Here is an 8703-nt window from a genome sequence, read left to right as displayed (position 1 = left end):
CAAGGCTTTTGTCCTATACAAGTTACAAATTTAAAAGGGACAGTTTATTTTCACCATGATTGATACATATACATGACTATTCTTATCATTACAAATGTTCCAAGACTTTTCAAGTGTATTCCTTAGTTTCTTGATGCTCTTTTCTTGGGTATACCATGGAGATGAAAGTTTTTTCCTTCCTTAACCTATTATTTTGTTACTAAAATTGAAATGAGACATTAGTAATATTAGGAAATCAATCATTTCAGTGCTTTATCCCATTGGTTTCAAAATTTCTAATCCTATTTTTAAAGATTATGTTTCCTTCCTCTGATCTTAGATTCATTGGTTGTTTAGTTTTTTGTTTAAGATTTCTTATACTCCTATCTTAGCTTAAGTTCAAAAAGAAAAAGAGTGAAGGCATAAAGCCTAAAAAGAAAAATTGGAGAGATAAGTAAATTGAAACTATCATAGCTATAGAGGAAAATGCAAGGATAAAAGGATCAGACCTCTCATAAAGAGATCAGAGGATCCTTCGAGAGAATCCATCCTAAAATAAATGTTTTATAAGAGTTGTCTATTGCTATAGGACAATTTCCAAATCCAAACCAGAAAAGGTCTCTACCTTACTTACTAACCAATATGTAGCATATGATGATAATAAAGGGTTAAGAGAAAACAAAATCCACATAGGTTAGAAATAGAAAGTTTAAAATTTAACTCTACTAGCAATTAATAGGTTGATTCAAACATAATGAAAGGGAAACAAATACATGCATCAATAGGAAATGATTCATACTATTAGCCCACACTAGAACACAAGGCAAGTGAAAGATTTTACTATATTACATAATATACCATTTGATTTAAAATGAAATTATTAGATAAAATAAAAAATTATTTATAATTTTTTTTTTAATGATAAGTATATTTCATTTATTAAATATACGTTTAATATTATATAATTATATTAATGTGTGTGTGTGTCTGTGTGTGTGATTATATATATATATTTTTTTTATATTTTTTTTTTTTAATTTTTAATTTTTTAATTTTTTTTAATTTTTTAAATATCATAGGACCATTTACTATTAACTTTCATGTTTAAACCACTTTAAAGTTTAAATAATTAGTTTATATTTTTCTTATTTTAATGACTATGTAATTTAACGCAAGTTGTGATTTAACATTAATGCAAAGAAAGTAAAAGATGTGCATAACATATGATGGAATGGCATGGAGGCATCCAACCACAAAATAACTAAGGGTCTGTTTGGCTGCGGAATAGGAATATGTATTCTGGAATAGAAAATGGGGCTACGTATTCCTGTTCTCTATTTGGTTCAGCCAATATTTGATAGGAATTTGCAGACCCCAAAATTTAAGTTTTCTAAAATAAATAAAAGTGAATAGGAATACACATTCCAATAATACCTATTTGGGAGGAATTGCAAAACCCCATTTTTGGGCCAAAATTGGAATATGTATTCCTATTTTACTTCATATTCCAATTCCATTTTGGTGCATCCGAATAAGGAATTCAAAATTTTAAGAATTTACATATACCTATTCTGCTTGTATTCCAGTTGCCAAACAGGCCCTAAGTGGATTGAAAATCATGGGTTTAGGAAATTGATTATTAGATGGAAAGGTGGTAGCTCTTGAAGTTAGTGCTTAAAGTAACATCTAAATATATATTTCTATGCCAATATTAGTTGAAATAGTGATTACTTAGTAGAATATTATTAAGATTGTTAGTAATTGTGAAGTGATAAATGAAAAATAACTAATTGTATAGGTATAGTGAAAGTTTTTGGTTTAGATTGTATGTATTAACTATATTGTTTGTCCTTGCCCTTATTCATGTAATTTTAGGACTTTTTTTGTTTTCATAATGCATATCAACTATTTGAGAAGTTTAGAACATGTCTTTATTCATTTATAAGTAGTATTACTTAAAATTTTATGTATTAAGGAACAAGAAATTTATTTTAGGTCCCAAGAGGTGCATGCATAGGCATATTGTGATTTTTTTGTGAGTAATTATGTATTAATAGATATTTAGATACATATGTTTTATTTATATGTTTATTTTATATTTTGTTGAGGAAACTTAATGTCCAAGCTTATTTGATTAATTTTAGTTGAATTAATATTATTATAGGTATTAGGTTAATTATGATCCTTGTCCTGAATCAAAATCTCTAAAAAGTTTAGACCATCTTCTCCTTTATTGGCTAGTTCGCCCACAATTTTTTTTCATTCTCTCTATATATGTTTAAATTCTATACCTAAGAAGGAATGAAGAAGATCTAAGCTATGCTCTAAGATAGATTAAAGTTTCTATTAGGGAGTTCTACTAGTTCTTACAAAATGTTCATGATAATATGGGAATCTCCTATTTCTAGGCATTTAATATCAAGGTCTTCGCATATTTTCAAGTTTTCTATTAATGTTGTGATTTTAGTTTTATTTTTAGTATATTCATACAAGAAATTTGCAAATTTAGCTACAATTCTTCCTTCCTAGCCATGAATAATATCTGCAATACTAGAGACCCCTAAGCTTTCTCTAGATGCTCCATAAAAATTTAGTTTTTACGAATCCCTCTTGGGGGTTGGGTTTATCTCTCTCAAGTTGGATGGTTTTCCTCAGATAAATATTTGTGTCTTATTGTTCACTGTTATATTTTTTCTTATCTTCATTTCTAATGTGAAATTTCAACAAGAAGTGGGTCCTTTTAGAACTTTAGTCTAAAAAGGGATCTCAACAAAAAAACTCTAAAGCACCATCATTGTAACATTTAAATTTTATCTTTCCTTGCTTTGTGTTAGGGTTTTGTATGCTAAATGATGACAAGTTATCAAACTTGTAGCTTCTTTTGCAAAATAAGAAACAATGTCATTAGTATGGTTTTGAAATTTGAACATAAATAACTAAAAATAGAGTATTCTTCGAATGAATAGAAGAGACCTAGAATGAAATGGACTTAGATCACATATATTAAATAACAATTTTTATTAGATGACATTTTTCTCAAATGGAATAGAATAGGTCTAAAATAAATGAAATGATGGATATGAATGAAATGAACATGAATATGAATCACATATATGTAATTGCAACTTTCCACAAATGGAATAAAACATTGAATTACATTTTTCTTCAAATAGACTTAGGTAACATGTACATGGAAAAATAATTTTCCTAAAATAGAATTGAACAAACCTAAAATAAAATGAATTACATTGAATTACAAAATGGAATAAGACCAAACCTAGACTGAAATGAAGTACATTGAATTGCAATACAAAATATAATACTCTTTAACTTGGATTGATTACAATTTTCTTCTGATGGAAGCCTAGAATGAAATGAGTTTGGGTCACATTAAAAAATAAAAGTTTCCTCAAAAGACCAATCTAAGGTCTATGCTTAGGCATTTTTTGAAGCATTTTCTTTTGAAAAGACAAACACTCCTTTGGTAGTTTTTCAAAGTTTGGAGCGGGCTGAGAAATCTAAGGAATGTGGTTCATTTAGTTATGAATGCAAATCCATACCAACAAACTAAGTGGCATATATATAGTCAGACCCTCTCTTGTATTGATTTTCTTCTAGCCTCTCATGGCCTAGAACAAGCCCAGTCAAAAAGAGCTTAGGAAAACTACTAGTAAATGCAAACTCCCCAAAAAAAGTCAATTTTGACTTTTAAAAAACAAACCATCAAATTGAATTCATAGGAAAAGGTTTTTGATGACTCACTACTTTCATCTGATTTATATGACTTGATTGTATTCTATTTCTACATATGACATATCTAGGGTGCATAATGAAAGAAGCTACAATAAATTTGAGTTCAATTACATGCCCTTGCATCAACAGCTAAAATCCTATCTAAACCAATATAATTAGTCTTATTAGTTTCTGACAAACATTGCTATTGAAGATTTTATTTTACCCTTTTTTCACTCTCTATAATTCTACATCTAAAGCCATTCTCTTACATGTTCTCCCATTGCCCGTTCACAACAACAAATTAATGGGACTTTTAAAGTACATCCTCTCTTCTCGTAAAATTGATTCAAAGCAGCAGAGATAATCTCTCAAAGTTCCTAAATTTTTTTGGCTAGGTCTACTCAAATGTTGTTTCAAGAGTTGCAACTTTGAAGCAACAAATTAAAAAAATTGGATCTTAGTCAGAACTTTTCAATCTTTCGATAGTAATTTGTCATATGCGGAGATCACATTGAAGTTGCAAGTTTTTAGGCTAGGTCTACTTGAATGTTGTTTCAAGAGTTACAACTTTGATTTTAAAATGAAATCAAAATTCAATTAATAAATTCAATTTTATTTAGTATTAAAAATATTTTAAAGGCATCAATTTTCTACAATCCATCATCTATAGCAATAGTTTTTGGAAGAGATTGTGTTGTAATTTTTGCATCAATGTTTCAGATCACATTCGGTGATCCATCATTAGGACAAAGGAGAGCTAAAGGATGAGTAAGACCATAGATTGCCTTCTAGAGACATTGACGCAAAAAGTCCAACACAATCTCTTCCAAAGAAACTATTGCTATATATTAGAAATATTATAAAACTTTGATTTTTTTTAAATAAAAAAAGTTTAAATATACTTAATCATTTAAGTAACTATAAAAAACTTTAATTCTGAATGCTCACAAAAATAAAATTTATACAAAGTGAATATAGGTTTAAAGCTAAATGATGAAATTGTTTGTACACAAGGTAAATAAAATAGGTTATAAAAAACCAAAAAATAGTGTCCTTGAGTGTAGACAAATAGGGCAAGTACTGGCAAGAAGTTAAAGGAGCATGGTGCATGCACATAACATGGGTGTGGGCATGAGCATCCAGCCAACAAAATTCTTGGTTGGATAGCTATTGCCGTCTTGGAATATCGTGACTTCCTCAACCTTCACTATTTGCATGTTGGGAGTCATCATTAGTCCAATTTTTGGAATTATGCTCTCACTACTGACATCAAATTCGTCATGCATGATGAAAGCTTATCATCTTCCATAGCAAAATATCAATAATTTTATAGCATAATCCACCTTTACAGCCATAATTTAATTTCTATGATTTTTTTTGGGAATGCGAAAATGAGTGGGTTGGAAAAGCCCCACATTATGGCAGTGTCATTTCCAATGCTGGAAAAGTTTAATATATTTTATACATGCTTTGGACATTCCTACGCATAAAGTGCTAACTATAGTCTTATCACTTTAGTTCTATTCTTACTCTCTTATGTGAAAAGATCAATATTTTATATGGATATATTAGATTTTTTTTATTAATCGAGTTTAAATATAAATAACAATGTGAAAAGATTCCATCATTACCTCACCTACACTCGAATATGCTAAAAGTGTATTTTATTTTCAAGGCATTTGATTACAATATGGGAGGAGAGAAACTGGAGAAAGGCCGACAAACAAAAATATTATTTATGCAAGAGGATGATTAATTCGTTATCCTTAAATAGTTACTGGCTGCCCTTATATTAAAACTAATCTACCCTATATCTATTTTGTTGCTACGTCTTATTTTTCCACCCTTATCCACCTCATTTAATGAATTTTTGTTGCCTTCATAATATGTACGTCTTTAGTCTCATACACAATATATTATAAGCTTGGGTGGCTACCCTTTGTTTTATTCAATCCTTTCCTCAGTATTGGCGGCTTACTTCTTATTGCGTCTATTCCTCCTTTTTATGTCCTTTATTCTCCATTTCTCATCCACTTCTATAACATATGTTTTGACCCAATAAAAGATGTGTCTTTTCATTCATTTACTAATTACATTTGTAACCGATAAGTTATCTCATAACCAAGTTAATAAATCGCCTTAATTCCTTTCCCTTCTTCAAGGTGCATGATATGTGGGGTCTTAAAGTAAGACACTATATTGTAAGACTGATGATGCTCATATTTGGGATCATCATTCGTAATTGTGCTATATTAATATTAGTAATAAATTTATTGATGTCTTAAATGTCTTTGTATTTGTGTTCTAGAATCAAAATTATTATCTTTCCACTATCAAGTATTTATATTGGTAATGTTCAATTCATGATTTAAGTAGTGAGTTTGCGATCATTAAGACATATCATCTCTTTAACTTTGTTGCTACTAAGGACCCATAAACATTTAAAATGATGCAGAAATGATGAAAACAACCCAAAAGATCTCTACCATCCATTTGTCGAGTCCAAAATTACACTATTTCAAAGAGAAACTTTAAAAAGTTTTGCAATTAGGCCAATGATTTTAATGAAATCCTAGGCTTGTGTGAAGAAAAACCTGATTTTATCCTCTCCCAATTAACAAAGGCCAAAGATGCATCCATCACATTCCAAACAAAGAACCCTATTCAGATACACTATTTAAAAGAAACAAGAGGAACAACAAATAAGGAAAAATGTCAAAGACCCTTATGCCAAAAAACATTGTCAATTGAAAGCTCCATACTTATGTATCCAAAACATAAATATCCACATTTCAAGAGAAAAACATATCCAACAAAATTCTATATGTTAATAGAGAAACCCATTTTTAATAAAAAAATGCAATCCATGTCATGCTCGGGAATTAAATTGTCATTCAGTTGTTTGACAGATGGTCTTTATAAGCATTTTATGTCATTCCCCAAAGATTTCTATGGCATGGATGAAATCTCCAAACATATTGCCACTATTTCATGCCATTTCCTAAAGATTTTACGAAGGTAATTTACATAGACACATTCTACTGCTTCCACAAGTATTTATACTCAGAAAACCACAAAATCTCACAAACCATTCATTTTATATTTAGCTTCCCAAAGTTTGCAAGGGTAAAAGATGGTAAATAGCAATAGGTAGGGTCTCTACAAGGCAGGGCTTAATAGTGCTGCATAAAATTTAGGCTAAACACATTAGAGACAACGGAACGGAAAACTGAAACCAGACTACAGTAGAGAAGCATTATTTATAAAAGTGAGAAGTCTTACTCGAGATTTCTAATCAAGAATCAGATTCCCTCTCCTTATCCTTTGTTGATCCGGTATTCAACTTGTGCATCTCTCTCACAAAATCTCTCAAATCTGTGGCAGAAGATCCTTCCAGCTTGACAGCATCTGAAGCCATCAATTTCAATTTCTCTGCGCTCTCTCTCATCTCTTCTCGTTTGTCTCCAAGCAGAGCCATTGTGACAGCTTTCTTTATACTTTCCTCTTTCGTAATCTCGCCTTTATTCTGGCAAAACTGGATTCCAACGCCCAACTCAGCAAAAAGCTTAGAATTGAAGTGCTGATCTCCAGACATGGGCCATGCAAGAATTGGGACACCAAGAGAAACGCTCTCCAGCGAAGAATTCCATCCGCAGTGGCTTATGAAGGCACCCACCGACGGATGAGAAAGAATTACCAGTTGGGTTGCCCAACCGCGTATGATTAACCCTCTCCCTTTCGTTCGCAACTTGATCAGAAATGTGCTAATTTGATCAGTTATTGAATCTGAACTTGAAGACGCTGGTTCCTTCTTTGGGGGTACTTTAATAGTCCATACAAATGGCTGTTCACTGGCTTCCAGACCTCTGGCCAAGGCATGTGTTTGCTCTTCTGGCAAGGTAACAAAGTTTCCAAACGAAACATAAATTACAGAGCACGGGCTATGCGAATCCAGCCAGGAAACCAGCTCTTCTTCATTGATGTCCGTCATTTTCCCTCGCGTCATAATATTTCCCGTTCCTCTAGATAAAAATTGGGGATTTACAGGGCCTATTGCCCAAACTGGTTTAGCGGTCAAAGTTTTCAAGTGCTGGACATACAAAGGCTAGAGCTCATGGAAAGTATTGATCAACATTCCCGATCCTTTGCCAATATTTAGGTAACATTGACGAGCAAAACCCATTAGGGGGTTTGTGTTGAAGAAAACAGGGGATACCTCATTTTTACTCAATCTGACGGTGCGCGGCATATTGAAGCTCATCACTAGGCTCTCGTCCTCCTCGTCTTTCTCCAAGCTGTTGTCAAGCATTGAACACGAAAGGGAATACATCAGATTCGTTGCGAAGGCTCCGCAGGTGTTGAAGAGAAAACTGGCAATGTTGAATTTTCGGGCGGTGTCGATAGCCCACCCCATAAATAAATCGTAGACAATACAAACAGGAGCTCCATCCAATTGCTGCTCCATCCAAATGTCGAAAGGGTCTTGAAGCTTCATTGCGAGGTGGAATATAAGACCCATTGATTCAAGCGGAAGAAGGTCGGTGCTCTCGCATCCATGTAAATCCTCCACGAGGGGCGGGGGAAAGGGCAACCAGTCGAATATCGAGAGTGTCATTATCAGGGGCTTGATCAAGGTAGCCCTGCAGGCGTGAGACGTTTGCAGGTGTTGTGACATAACTGACGGTGAGGCCGTGGGAAGCGAGCAGCTTTGCGAGGTCGAGAAAGGGGATGAAGTGGCCCAGGCCTGGGAATGGCACTGCCACTACATGAGGCTTCTCACTTCTATTCATCTTTGCTCACCAAAACGAATCTACCCAACCGAGTTCGGCCTCCTCTACTTATTCGGTCGGATCTCTTCATTAAATAATTGAAACATTTGAAGTAGCGTATTCCCCACGGAAAAGAGAATGCTTTCCTACATACTCCCGGGCCCCAATCTCTTTCGCCACGCCTGACTGTTGAAATTGGCGTGTACCATTTCGCATCTTT

At 32.9% G+C, this 8703-nt stretch overlaps 1 pseudogene across 1 annotated transcript in view; it reads right to left on the bottom strand.

Annotated features, from left to right (window-relative positions):
- The window catches only part of LOC149536194 (scopoletin glucosyltransferase-like), a 36732-nt pseudogene extending 28029 nt beyond the window's left edge, over positions 1-8703 (bottom strand). The window contains exon 1 of the transcript XR_016357202.1: positions 6997-8703. The product of XR_016357202.1 is annotated as a scopoletin glucosyltransferase-like (transcript). The remainder of the gene's footprint in view (positions 1-6996) is intronic.

The sequence above is a fragment of the Cupressus sempervirens genome, chromosome 10 (genome assembly GCF_028749045.1).
Source record: "Cupressus sempervirens isolate cs-2001-9-10 chromosome 10, ASM2874904v1, whole genome shotgun sequence".
Classification (NCBI taxonomy): Eukaryota; Viridiplantae; Streptophyta; class Pinopsida; order Cupressales; family Cupressaceae; genus Cupressus; species Cupressus sempervirens.
Note: the sequence above shows the minus strand (reverse complement) of the source record. Positions and strands in the feature narration are given on the sequence as shown.